At 59.7% G+C, this 9,553-nt stretch overlaps 2 non-coding genes across 2 annotated transcripts; both read left to right on the top strand.

Moving 5' to 3' along the window:
• Positions 1-4,964: 4,964 nt before the first annotated feature.
• On the top strand, positions 4,965-6,779 carry LOC142790492 (small subunit ribosomal RNA). The gene has a single exon (XR_012889550.1). It is a non-coding gene; the product is annotated as a small subunit ribosomal RNA (ribosomal RNA).
• A 1,719-nt stretch (positions 6,780-8,498) lies between these two features.
• LOC142790566 (5.8S ribosomal RNA) lies at positions 8,499-8,651 on the top strand. The gene has a single exon (XR_012889611.1). It is a non-coding gene; the product is annotated as a 5.8S ribosomal RNA (ribosomal RNA).
• The last annotated feature ends 902 nt before the right edge of the window (positions 8,652-9,553 follow it).

Genomic DNA, 9,553 nt, shown 5'->3' with positions numbered 1-9,553 from the left:
ATCGGCCTTTAATATCACACGAGGACTCACAACCAACAATTTTCAGTTTGAAGTGTAAAAAATCTGCAGGTGTTGACGTAACTGACTTGCCCCGTACCCTTGAGTACATCCATGAAGTTCTCGTAGTACTACTAAATCGCATTATTCCAAGTGGAGAAATTCCCATAAACTTGCAAACCTCTACACGAAAATCGGTGCGCGTGATAAAGTTGAAAATTATCGTCCGATATCAAATGTGCCTTCTATAACACAAATTCTAGGAAAAAAAAAAAAAAACACTTGTTCGCCGTTTTCTGCGCCGTGACTGGCAGCACTCCGGCGAAGCGAAACGGGGTCGATTCGAGCACGATATCGGCGTCTTTCGACGTGCTCGCCGGCGACCGTCGCACGAGTACGTCGCACGAGCGCGTCTGCCGGGGCGCCGTTTGCGAAGCCGACGCAAAAGTGGGAACCGCCGCTCGGATGATCGCCGCTTTCGGCAGAGTGAGTGTTGGCACTCCGGGGAAGCGAAACAGCGTGAATGCGCCCACGAAATCGGCGTATTTTGAAGTGCCCGCCGGCGACCGTCGCACGAGTACGGTAAACCGCGTCAGCCGGGGCGTAGTTCGGGACGCCGACGAAAAAGTGGGAAGCGCAACTCGGATCTTCGCCGTTTTTGCAGGAGTGAGTGGCGGCCCTCCTGCGAGACCAAGAAGCATCGATTCGTGCACGAATTCGGCGCCTTTCGACGTGATCGCCGGCGACCGTCGCTCGAGTAGGGCAAACCGCGTCTGCCGGGGCGGGCTTCGGGACGCCGATGCGAAAGTGGGAAACGCTGCTCGGATGTTCGCCGTTTTTGGCCGAGTGAGTGCTGGCACTCGGGCGAAGCCAAACGGGGCCGATTACGGCACGATATCGGCGTCTTTCGACGTGCCCGGCGGCGACCGTCGCACGAGTACGGTAAACCGCGTCAGCCCGGGCGGAGTTCGGGACGCCGATGCGAAAGTGGAGAACGCCGCTCGGATCTTCGCCGTTTTTGGAGGAGTGAGTGGCGGCACTCCGGAGAAGCCAAGGAGCGCCAATTAGCGCACGATATCGGCGTCTTTCGACGCGCTCGCCGGCGACCGTCGAACGAGTAGGGCAAACCGCGTCTGCCGGGGCGGGGTTTACGACGCCGACGCAAAAGTGGGAACCGCCGCTCGGATGTTGGCCGTTTTTGGCAGAGTGAGTGCTGGCACACCGGCGACGCGAAAGAGCGCGAAAGCGCCCACGAAAGTGGCGTATTTGGACGTGCTTGACGGCGACCGCTGCAGGAGTACGAAAAACCACGTCAGCCGGGGCGAGCGACCCACGGCGGTCTGGGTGCTTATCGCTGCTATTATAGGGGCACCCCGGCAGACGCAGAAAAAAAAAATTTTTTTTCGACCTTCTTTTTTGCTGGTCGAGCTCGGGTAACCCAGGTCGCAATGGGAGCCGCGCACGAAAGCGGCGTCGCGAGACGCGTTCGCGGTCGCTAGTCGCACGAGCTCGGCAACCGCGTCAGCCGGCGCGGAGTTCGGGATGCCGACGGCTAAGTGGGTACCGCTGCTCGGATGTTCGCCGTTTTTGGCCGAGTGAGTGCTGGCACTCCGGCGAAGCGAAACGGGGCCGATTCGGGCACGATATCGGCGTATTTCGACGTGCTCGCCGGCGACCGTCGCACGAGTACGGCAAAGCGCGTCTGCCGGGGCGAGGTTTGCGATGCCGACGAAAAAGTGGGAAGCGCCGCTCGGATCTTCGCCGTTTTTGCAGGAGTGAGTGGCGGCCCTCCTGCGAGACCAAGAAGCATCGACTCGCGCACGATATCGGTGTCTTTCGACGTGCCCGCCGGCCACCGCCGCACGAGTACGGCAAACCGCGTATGCCGGGGCGGGGTTGGCGACGCCGACGCAAAAGTGGGAACCGCCACTAGGATGTTCGCCGTTTTTGGCAGAGTGAGTGCTGGCACACCGGCGACGCGAAAGAGCGCGAAAGCGCCCACGAAAGTGGCGTATTTGGACGTGCTTGACGGCGACCGCTGCAGGAGTACGAAAAACCACGTCAGCCGGGGCGAGCGACCCACGGCGGTCTGGGTGCTTATCGCTGCTATTATAGGGGCACCCCGGCAGACGCAGAAAAAAAAAATTTTTTTTCGACCTTCTTTTTTGCTGGTCGAGCTCGGGTAACCCAGGTCGCAATGGGAGCCGCGCACGAAAGCGGCGTCGCGAGACGCGTTCGCGGTCGCTAGTCGCACGAGCTCGGCAACCGCGTCAGCCGGCGCGGAGTTCGGGATGCCGACGGCTAAGTGGGTACCGCTGCTCGGATGTTCGCCGTTTTTGGCCGAGTGAGTGCTGGCACTCCGGCGAAGCGAAACGGGGCCGATTCGGGCACGATATCGGCGTATTTCGACGTGCTCGCCGGCGACCGTCGCACGAGTACGGCAAAGCGCGTCTGCCGGGGCGAGGTTTGCGATGCCGACGAAAAAGTGGGAAGCGCCGCTCGGATCTTCGCCGTTTTTGCAGGAGTGAGTGGCGGCCCTCCTGCGAGACCAAGAAGCATCGACTCGCGCACGATATCGGTGTCTTTCGACGTGCCCGCCGGCCACCGCCGCACGAGTACGGCAAACCGCGTATGCCGGGGCGGGGTTGGCGACGCCGACGCAAAAGTGGGAACCGCCACTAGGATGTTCGCCGTTTTTGGCAGAGTGAGTGCTGGCACTCCGGCGAAGCGAAAGAGCGCGAATGCGCCCACGAAAGTGGCGTGTTTGGACGTGCTTGACGACGACCACCGCAGGAAAACGAAAAACCACGTCAGCCGGGGCGAGCGACCCATGGCGGTCTGGGTGCTTATCGCTGCTATTATAGGGGCACCCCGGCAGACGCAAAAAAAAAAAAAATTTTTTTTCGACATTCTTTCTTGCTCGTCGACCTCGGGTGACCCAGGTCGCAGTGGGAGCCGCGCACGAAAGCGGCGTCGCGAGACGGCTTCGCGGTCGCTAGTCGCACGAGCTCGGCAACCGCGTCTGCCGGGGCGGAGTTCGGGACGCCGACGGCTAAGTGGGAACCGCCGCTCGGATGTTCGCCGTTTGTGGCCGAGTGAGTGCTGGCACTCCGGCGAAGCCAAACGGGGCCGATTCCGGCACGATATCGGCGTCTTTCTACGTGCTCGCCGGCGACCGTCGCACGAGTACGGCAAAGTGCGTCTGCCGGGGCGGGGTTTGCGACGCGTACGCAATAGTGAGAACCGTCGCTCGGATGTTCGTCGTCTTTCGCCGAGCCAGTGCTGGCACTCCGGCGAAGCCGAACGGAGCCGATTCGGGCACGATATCGGCGTCTTTCCACGTGCTCGCCGGCGACCGTCGCACGAGTACGGTAAACCGCGTCAGCCGGGGCGGAGTTCGGGACGCCGATGCGAAAGTGGGAAGCGCCGCTCGGATCTTCGCCGTTTTTGGAGGAGTCAGTGGCGGCACTCCGGTGAAGCCAAGGTGCGCCAATTCGCGCACGATATCGGCGTCTTTCGACGTGCCCGCCGGCCACCGTCGCACGAGTACGGCAAACCTCGTCTGCCGGGGCGGGGTTTGCGACGCCGACGCAAAAGTGGGAACCGCCGCTCGGATGTTCGCCGTTTTTGGCAGAGTGAGTGCTGGCACTCCGGCGAAGCGAAAGAGCGTGAATGCGCCCACGAAAGTAGCGTATTTGGACGTGCTTGACGGCGACCGCCGCAGGAGTACGAAAAACCACGTCAGCCGGGGCGAGCGACCCACGGCGGTCTGGGTGCTTATCGCTGCTATTATAGGGGCACCCCGGCAGACGCAGAAAGAAAAAAAAAAAAATGGGGACATGGCGTGCGTCACCGTGCGGCTTCGCAGCGTTGCCGAAGTCGCCGAGCCCTTCGACTGAGCCGAACGGCGGACAGGGAACGTTGGTCGGCCGTTCTAACCTGTCGGTGCCACGCCGAGACGTCGTTAAGGAAAACCGCGTCGTGGGCCTCTACGACGCCGTCGAGTCGTTGTACGTTTGGTGTCCAGCGTGTCGGCGGCGAGTAGCGGACACGTCGTTCACGACTTCGGTCTTTCGCAGTCGACGCGAACTTGCGGAGAGTCGTGGTGCCTCACGTTTTCGGCAGAAACCGCGGCGGAATTTTCCCGTGCGTGCGCGCACGACCTCGGTGCTGTGCCGTCAGCGTAGTGTTGCACAAACTCGTGGCCTACCCAAGGTGCGGTACGTTTGCGGCCGTATCCTCGGTGGGAATTTCGTGAGCAGGGTCGCAAATTCTACGACCTCGGCGGGTTTGAGAGCGACGTAGACTTGTGGCACGCTCAACGTGCCACACGTTTCGGGGCACACCCGCGGTGAAATTTTCTCGAGTACGCTCGTATTAGTGCCCAAGGAGGTCTGGGTACTTATCGCTGCTATTATGTGGGGGTTCTCGTGAGCGGCGTACGCGAAAGCGACCGGGTGTCTGATATGCGGCGGGCTTCGGCCTCGTCAAGCGTGTCCTCGGGTCTGCTCCAGGGGAATCCACGGCAGTCGTCTGCAGCCTCATCCGCTTGATGCGTTAGGGGCTGGTTGTCGGACGGTGCCGTTTTACCACGATATCGAGGTGTGTTCCGTGTCGTCCTCGGGCGATTCAGATGCGAAAGCGCCGAAGACGCGGGCGTGACCCGTCGTCTGGCGGCTTTGCAGTCTCGGCTCCGTTGCTAGTTCCGGCCGGTCCACCGACAGTGCAGCGGGCTTGGGCAACCCGCACGGCGCGACCGAGTCGATGCAACGAAAAAGAGCGAGCATGAACGTGCTTCTTGCCGCACGGCTCCCACTCGTCTTTCGGGAAGGTTGTGCCGTAGCGAGCTCGAACGCCGTCATCTCGGAGTGCAAAATAAGCGTGTTGGGGCGCCTGAAGGTGGCCTCCGCCGCACACAGACTGCGTCCGGCCCGCCGAAGGCGAGGACGGACGCGCAGTCGAACGATTACCTGGTTGATCCTGCCAGTAATCATATGCTTGTCTCAAAGATTAAGCCATGCATGTCTAAGTACATGCCGAAATAAGGCGAAACCGCGAATGGCTCATTAAATCAGTTATGGTTCCTTAGATCGTTTCTTCCTACTTGGATAACTGTGGCAATTCTAGAGCTAATACATGCAGTGAGCCTGGAGCCCTTTGGGTAACGGGTGCTTTTATTAGACCAAGATCGATCGGGTTTCGGCCCGTATTGTGTGGTGACTCTGGATAACTTTGTGCTGATCGCATGGCCACGAGCCGGCGACGTTTCTTTCAAGTGTCTGCCTTATCAACTTTCGATGGTAGGTTACTTGCTTACCATGGTTGTTACGGGTAACGGAGAATCAGGGTTCGATTCCGGAGAGGGAGCCTGAGAAACGGCTACCACATCCAAGGAAGGCAGCAGGCGCGCAAATTACCCACTCCCGGCACGGGGAGGTAGTGACGAAAAATAACAATACGGGACTCTTTTGAGGCCCCGTAATTGAAATGAGTACACTCTAAATCCTTTAACGAGGATCAATTGGAGGGCAAGTCTGGTGCCAGCAGCCGCGGTAATTCCAGCTCCAATAGCGTATACTAAAGCTGCTGCGGTTAAAAAGCTCGTAGTTGGATCTCAGTTCCAGACGAGTAGTGCATCTACCCGATGCGACGGCTCGGACTGAACATCATGCCGGTTCTTTCTTGGTGCACTTCATTGTGTGCCTCGAGATGGCCGGTGCTTTTACTTTGAAAAAATTAGAGTGCTCAACGCAGGCGAGTCGCCTGAATAAACTTGCATGGAATAATAGAACAAGACCTCGTTTCTGTTCTGTTGGTTTTTGGAATACGAGGTAATGATTAAGAGGGACGGACGGGGGCATTCGTATTGCGGCGCTAGAGGTGAAATTCTTGGACCGTCGCAAGACGAACTACTGCGAAAGCATTTGCCAAGAATGTTTTCATTGATCAAGAACGAAAGTCAGAGGTTCGAAGGCGATCAGATACCGCCCTAGTTCTGACCATAAACGATGCCAACCAGCGATCCGCCTGAGTTACTCAAATGACTCGGCGGGCAGCTTCCGGGAAACCAAAGTATTTGGGTTCCGGGGGAAGTATGGTTGCAAAGCTGAAACTTAAAGGAATTGACGGAAGGGCACCACCAGGAGTGGAGCCTGCGGCTTAATTTGACTCAACACGGGAAAACTTACCCGGCCCGGACACTGGGAGGATTGACAGATTGAGAGCTCTTTCTTGATTCGGTGGATGGTGGTGCATGGCCGTTCTTAGTTGGTGGAGCGATTTGTCTGGTTAATTCCGATAACGAACGAGACTCTAGCCTATTAAATAGGTGCGGGGTTCCCAGCACCTTACAACCTTCTTAGAGGGACAAGCGGCTCCTAGCCGCACGAAACAGAGCAATAACAGGTCTGTGATGCCCTTAGATGTCCGGGGCCGCACGCGCGCTACACTGAAGGAAGCAGCGTGTCTTTATCCCTGTCTGAAAAGACTGGGTAACCCGTGGAACTTCTTTCGTGATTGGGATAGGGGCTTGCAATTGTTCCCCTTGAACGAGGAATTCCCAGTAAGCGCGAGTCATAAGCTCGCGTTGATTACGTCCCTGCCCTTTGTACACACCGCCCGTCGCTACTACCGATTGAATGATTTAGTGAGGTCTTCGGACCGATGTCCGGCGCGGCCTTTCGGTTGCGCCGGTCTGTTGGAAAGATGACCAAACTTGATCATTTAGAGGAAGTAAAAGTCGTAACAAGGTTTCCGTAGGTGAACCTGCGGAAGGATCATTAACGGATTGTGAAGGGTGAGCGCCTCAGCTGCGTCTGCGCCCGACACTTTCTGCCGCTGACCCCGTTTGGACGCGGGGTCGGCTTTTCCCCACGGGGCTGCCTGAATGTGGAGCGGCACCCCGTGACAAATTGTTGCGCCCAGCGGACGCCAACACCGCGACCTTGGACGGTCGGCCAGGTGGCGGACGCGGGTACAAACGGCGCAACGCACTCATAGGTCGGCTTTCGACCCGCCACTGCACCGTGGCTCGAAGCGCTCGAAATGCGCGACCCGACCGCTGCGGGACCGCCTAGTACTGTAAACAGGAGCGGCGGAGCGCGAACGGCGAGTCGTGGTTACGTCGGTAGAAGGCGAGGCTGCGCGTTCCCGAAACGCCAGCCGAGTGCCCTCCCGACCGTTCGAGCGTGCAAGAACGAGACCCGACAATCGCGCGGCGACTGCCAAGTACGAGAGGAACGGCACAAGCGTCGGCGGTCGGTCAAGGAACTGGCGATGTGACGGGTCCGCTGTGCACCAGTGCATACCGTCCCGCCGTCCGCGGCAAGCGCCTCCGCGTCCTCGGGTGACGGAGGCTGCCGGTCGGTTCTTGCAGGCGAGGGATCTCGCTGGCACCGGTTCGCGTTGACGCGCGGCCGGTCATGGCACGGCGATGCGACGGCCGAGGTGCGCAGTACTCGATGGAGGAACCGCACGCTCCGATGACCGTCCCGCCCTCCGCGGCGTATGCGTACCGACCGTAATGGTTGCAGCAGCGCCGGCCGGCTTTTGAATTCGCCACACGAAACACGGTGCGAGATCGCGGTTAGGGGAGCGTCGACGTTGCCAGGCGTTTTGCTTGCTGCCGAGGGAAAGGCGGCACGGCCACGTCGCGCTCGTCGCGATTAGCGGGTCTGCGCGCTTTGGGAAGGTGCCGCAACGACTTGCCGAAAGAGGAAGCACGGAAGAACGAGGGACTTGGACGTCCCGACAATTGAACGCACTTGCGGCCAGGCCCTTGCTGGCTTCGTTCTTCCGCCTCGAGTAGGCTCGTACGCGGCTCCGGCGCCGAAAGTGGTCCTTGGCACCGACTTCGGTGGACGTGGGAAGTGCCGCGCAAGTACGGCGCGCCTGGCTCCACCTGTTGGCTAAAGTAGGCAGCCGGATCGGCATTTTGGTGTGCGGTGGCAAACCGTGGATGCGAAAAAAGCTTGTGCGATTTCGTGGAACAAAAAGCGGGGGTCCCCCTTTTTATGCGGAGGAGACCGACCCGCCTGCCGTGGTGAACCGCGACGCCACGGTAAAAACGGGAGAGGCTTGTCGATGGGACCGTGCATCCCGCGCTCCACGGAGGCCGGGAGGCGGCCGCCCGAGGAAATGTGTAGCCGTCGAGGCCCGCATCTGCGTGCACTCTTATCCAAATGGGTGTACCGCAGGCATTTTCTGGTTAGGCGGGCCAATGAGAGCGAGCACACAACGATACCTACGGGTCCGGCTTGGAGAACCGGCTTCGACGCCTCCCGAGTATTTATAGAGGGGTGGACCACGAAAGCACTCGCAAGTAGCGAAAGCGAAACGCCGTCCGAAACACACCGTTTGCTCGATTTGCGGCAGCCGAAAAAGGCGCGGCAGAGTTTTGGAGTCCAAGCGTGCGCTGAAAAGCGCCCTTCTTGGCCACTGTTTGGCCGAGTGCCAGAAACGTTTGGTTTTGACTGTACGGAATTGAACAAACACTTTTTCACGACTCTAAGCGGTGGATCACTCGGTTCTCGGGTCGATGAAGAACGCAGCCAGCTGCGAGACTTGGTGTGAATTGCAGGACACACTGAGCACTGATTCTTTGAACGCACATTGCGGCCTTGGGTCTTCCCTTGGCTTCGTCTGTCTGAGGGTCGGATCACATATCAAGAGAGCCTTCGGCGCACAAGGGAACGTGAGCCGTCGACTCGTTTTGACCGCGTCGGCAACACGGACAGCACGCTGAACACCTCACAGCGAGCGCCAACAGCGGCCACTCAAGGGCGAGACGGTGGCGACCGTCGTGCCAGAGCCCAACCGAAACGGGGGCGACCGACTGCATTGAGGATGTGGCACCTCGTTGAGACCGCCGCAGGACTTCGAGTCGGAAGGAAGCCTGCAGGGAAAGTGCGGTCGAGGTTGCGTACTCCTCTCTGCGACCGGGCGCGCAAGAGCTGCGAGAGCCACGGACGCGCAACTTTAACGCACGGTAAACACGAGGAGCGAAAGCCGGCCAGCAAAGCTTCTCCAGCCGTGCGCAAAGTGCGCGAGATCGCAGCCTTGCGTTGCGCTTGTTGCCCTCGAAGTAAGCAGGGTGTCCCGTAGACCGGGCGCTCGAACACGCTGCGGGGCCGTGCCTCCTCCAGGCTTTGCCGCGCGAACAGGGAACGTTCGCGCGCAAAGCGCAGGGAGGTGAGGAGGCTGCGCCCGACGTTTGCGGTTCGCTGCGTACGCGGTTGATGCGGAGAGCACGGCGCGACGACTTGCCGCGAAGCGGAAAAAGTCTCCCGCACGAGTTGGCGAAACGTTGGCGAAGCTTAAGGCGTTCTCGTCGTAGTCCGCCGTCGGTCTAAGTGCTTCGCAGTTCCCGTCCCGTTCAAAAAACTGGGCCACTCCAGTTGGGGCGGGGGCGACGCTACACGAGACGATGCCTCTCGCCAGGCTGCGTGGCTGCCCTTGCGGCGGCGGCGACTGGCCTCGGCGGTGTTTGGGCTTTCGACACGGTCGTTTATCACGCAACTGCTCGGACGACGCACGCGCGCAGCGGAATGCCGCTTGC

The sequence above is a fragment of the Rhipicephalus microplus genome, unplaced genomic scaffold, assembly GCF_043290135.1.
Source record: "Rhipicephalus microplus isolate Deutch F79 unplaced genomic scaffold, USDA_Rmic scaffold_115, whole genome shotgun sequence".
Lineage (NCBI taxonomy): Eukaryota > Metazoa > Arthropoda > Arachnida > Ixodida > Ixodidae > Rhipicephalus > Rhipicephalus microplus.
Note: the sequence above shows the minus strand (reverse complement) of the source record. Positions and strands in the feature narration are given on the sequence as shown.